Source organism: Talpa europaea (assembly GCF_964194135.1).
Source record: "Talpa europaea genome assembly, chromosome: X".
Classification (NCBI taxonomy): domain Eukaryota; kingdom Metazoa; phylum Chordata; class Mammalia; order Eulipotyphla; family Talpidae; genus Talpa; species Talpa europaea.
In genome coordinates, this window is record NC_140081.1 from 17,102 (window position 1) to 21,959 (window position 4,858).

Sequence of the window (4,858 nt, forward strand, 5' to 3'; positions counted from 1 at the left end):
AAGACCCCTTCATTGCCAGTAAAATGCATGGGCAGATGCTTTGGAGGCCAGTTGGGCAGCGTTTTCCAAAGACAAAATAATCTCACCTTCAGATTCAACATTCAGGCCTCTAGTATTTAGGCAACCACTTTGAAAAACTATGTTCAAACAAAATCTAGCATGTTATTATGTGCAGATGCTCTATTCATAATAGCTAAAATCTTTTCAAAAATCAAGATGTCCTTTAATGAAGAGTGCATAAGCAAACTGTCATTCCTTCAGGGAAAGGGAGCAGAACGTGACCCCACAGAAGCCTCTTTGGCATAAGATCGCTTGACAACCATAATATGAATGCAGAGCCTATCTCATTGGCATCATGATTATTTCTGGTCTATTTTTAAAAACAGCAGATTGGGAGAATCTCTCAAAAACAAGAAGTTGCCCCTCTGTGAGAGTTGCACACTCATAAGGGAAATCGCCTGTCCAAATAACAAATTCAAACCAAGCCACCAACCTCATCCATGGTAAGCTCTGGGCATTCATCTAAAGAACAATGACTCCCTGGCTGATTTTTCTTTGCCTGATCACCTTCCATGACTATCCCCCTCTCCTGACATTTTCCTGTTTTGTTGTTACCTGAGGATGGCACTGAGACTGATGGCTTGGGACCTTTTATGGAGTTATTAGGTTTCCCCTGCTATCCCTCATGTATATAAGAAATATAAATGTTATTAAAAGTTCAGTTTGCTTTTCTCCTATAATCTGTCTTTTATGATAGAGGATCTCATCTAAGATCTTAGAATAGTACAGGAAAAATTATTTGGTCATTCATACATGCATGACTAAAGTTCAGCAACAGGAATGAATGAACCATCAACCAGTGTTTGAGGGAGGATGGGAAATTTCTCCCTACCCCTCTAGCTGAAAAGCCATCCAATGAACAGATTAGTTGGAAAAACAAAAAATTTAAAGACACAACCACACACTCATTCATGCTCACCTTATACCAGGCCCCAAATCTATGCTCGCAAAACAATCCAAATCAGAAACAGAACATATGCTCTCACCATGACCCTAGATGATGACTACCATCTTAGTTATCATAAAGCCTAACCATAATACACAATAACCCTCACCCTTACTCAAATTATTACCTGAATTCCTAACCAAAGAAATTGACCCCATTTTTCTAAACCAGTAACACCCAACTATAATCAGTCGAATCAAAAAAAATCATCAGAAGAACAGAAAGCTAAAGACCTGGACCTTTCATGCCTAGGAATCCCCCACAAAATAACAATATGAAACCAACAGCCCATTAAAAGGTGGATACACTACAAACGAGTGTCTATCCCAGAAAGTCCAGTTGTTAACATACTAAAACCAAGACATGCAATAAACCCATGAATTGTATGAGGAACAAACATGGATCGTATCAAGTGATTCAGAAAAATCTTTCTGAAAAATCCAGTACCCTTTCATGGTACAATCACTCAAAAAGCAGAATAAAGAAAATTTTGTCAATAGAATATAGAGTATTATAAAAATATTGTGAACATCATGTTCAATTTTGAAACCTGAGCGCTTTACTCCAGGTTTAAAGAATGAGGCCAGGATACTGATTCTCACCACTTCTTTCCAAATTTTGCTGGAAATTCTTTCCAGAGCAATGAAGAAAGAAATAAAAGGCATCCAATGTATGAAAGGAGAACATAAAACTCTGTCTATTCACAAACAGCAGACGACATCATCTTATGTACAATGAAAAATTTTAAAACTGTAAACTAATTTTCTAAATATAACCCACCATTTACTTCTTGTATATACACTACTAGTAAAAAAGGGAAAAGAATGTTTGAAAACATTACATACATTTGACACAATGTCTACATTAATAAAATATGTAAGAAGCCATTTATGCCTCAAGTGGAGTACTTGTACACTGAAAATTAGAAAACACTGATGAAAGAAACCCTAAATAAATGGGAAAACCACCCACAGTTGTGAACTGAAAGGATCGATATTGTTTAGATGACAATCATCATGACACGTGCAGATTGAACGGGATTCCTATGAAAATGCACAAAGGGCTTTGGAGGGAACATGTGAAAGATGATCCTAACTTAAATATATGGATTTTCAAGGGCCCACAAACAGCCAAAAAATAGTGAAAACAAATAAACAAACAAACAATGGCAGAGGCTCATATTTCCCAATGTCATTTCCCAATGTCAAATGTCACTTCAAAGCAAAGTGGCAGTGCATGAACCCTTCAGTACATAAACAGTGTCATACCCCTTCACATACATCCCATTGTCAATAATTGTAAAATAACAGATATTGTTTTGTTTTGTTTTTTGTGGGACCCTCGCCGGCGGAGAGGGAACAACCAGCATGCAGCCTTGCAGCCCAGCGCTCAACCGATGCGCCACCAGGGGAGGCCCCCAGATATTGTTATTTTATGTATGCTTGAGGAAATCAAGTATGTTTTAGGAAATCGAAAGCTTGGCAAACTATACATGACATAGCTGGACATTTTCCAATAAAGACAGAGTAACTGTATGGTTGAACATTTCCACTCCTAGATATGTACACCCAAATAACTGGAAGTGGGTGTTAAAGCCAGAGCATGTACAGGAATGTTCTTAGCACCTCTGTTCACAACAGCCAAAATGTAGACGGAGAGTAAGCCCAGGACTTACTTTAATTCTGTAAGATCAAATCACTCCATTTGACAAGAAGTCCTCCTATTAAAACACCAGTCCTTTCGGAGGACTTGATATTCACATTACAATTGTAGCCCAGTAGGCACTGTGTGGGGGGCATTGGTAGATGGGGCATTTCAGCAACCCTGAGCATGAGCCAATCACTGCATACTGATTGGCTTGGCGATCTTTTCTTCCTCAGGCTGGGAGTTGTGTTGTTTGTGTGTATGTGTGTGTGTGTGTGTGTGTATATCTCAAAGAAATGTTTGGTTTTTGATATTTGTGTAACCTTTCTAAAAGTGTTTTTTGTTGAACTGCATAAAAATATTTTGCTCTAAACAAAAACCACATCAGTCATAAAAAGCATGTCAAAAGAAAATGTCAATTAAACAAGAAACTACATAAAAACATGCTTATAGTATAAAGATCAATAAATTGGTATGAGAGAATTAGGTTTTTCCCACCTGCACCATGAGTGAACTAGAAGTGATCTTGAATGAACTTTTAAATTCGTTACTTTGCTAGTTTTTAGTTTCACCTTTGGAATATAAATAGTCTCTCGCTTTCTTTGTTGCTGCATTGTAAAAATCACCATTTTCTATAAGCTTAGTTGTGTACCCAGTTTTTCAAATGATGCCATGTTGTCCATGACCCACATACGATTGGACTTCCGTGACACTATTTTCACCAAATGATGGCATCTGTAGAAGGGTTTAGTATTGCCAAGTGTGAAAATACTGTTAATGTCCATCGAATGGTGAATAAACAAAAGCTCTGTTATCTTCAGTATGATTCTGTCATTTGAGGAACAATATAAAATGGCACAGCTGCCATGGGAAAGCATTCTGGCTGTTTCTTTGAAAATGAAGCATAAACTGAATGGATGACAGCAATTCCACATTAGGGAATATCAAAAGAATTTAAAACAGCGACTCAAACAGACTTCTGTATGCCCACGATCATATCAGCATTACTCACAAACTGTCAAAATCTAGAAAGAACTCGAGTGTTGATGGAGGAATAAATGAAAAAACAAAAAGTGACATATAAGCGATGGACTATTATTCAGCCTTAAAAATGAAGAAAATTCTGAGATCGCATGTGCAGGAAAGTGCATCTCCGACTCGCCATTTTAGAACAGGGACATTCCTTCTATATAAAGACTGCTTGAAATGGGCAGAAGGCTCCTCGCAGAGTCAGATGTGAGCCGGGAAGCACCCCAACACCAGGCCCCTATGGCCAGCAGTCCGAGCCCGGGGGGGAGCGAGCATCCAACCCCAGGGCAGACCATGCATGCAGGAAAGTGCGTCTCCAACCCGCCATTTTAGAATAGGGACCTTCCTTCAATAAACACTGCTTGAAACAGGGAGAAGGCTCCCTGTGCAGCCAGAGGAGAGCTGAAGGCCCCCACAAGACTGGTCCCGCCTGGCAGGAAGTTGGAGCCCAGAGGGGAATCCAGCGAGTTGGAGCCCAGAGTGCAATCCAGCAGCCCCACCTCCAGGGAAGTCTGTGGGACTTCAAGACACACCTTTGGAATTAAACGCAGAAGGAGAAGATATTCTGTGACAGCGACCATTAACATACTCAAAGTACCACTGCCTCACTGGACTTCTGGCATAACAGTATTTGACTCATTTGGATCACCATTTTCTGAAATCCCAGAAAGAGCACACCAAAAAGATGCTGGCCAGTACCATTGACACAGTGTCCCAACGCATAGGGCAAATTAGAAAACAGGCAGCAGGGAGAAGAAAAACTACATGCAACCTAGCAACTCCTCAGGAAAAAGACACACCACAAAAAGAAAACCACCCACCAGCTTGCAACAACAGTGACTTGGAAGAACTTCTGAGCCTTCCAGAAAGAGAATTTAAAATTGCCATGATAAAAAAACTGACGGAACTCATTAAGGAAAACAACACTCAGAAGAAGGAAATTGAGTCCCTAAAGAGGGAAGTGAAGGAAATGCAGGTGATCAAAGGATTAACGGAGGAGCTAAAGAATGCTGGGGAAAGCAGTGATAACAGAATAGATGAAATGAGAGAATGAATAAGCACTCTGGAAGACACAGAAATAAAAAGAACCAAAACAGAAAAGAGAAGAGAAGCACAAATGAAAAAGACTGAAGAAAGACTTTGGGAACTATCTGACTCCATGAGCAAAGGAAATGTAAG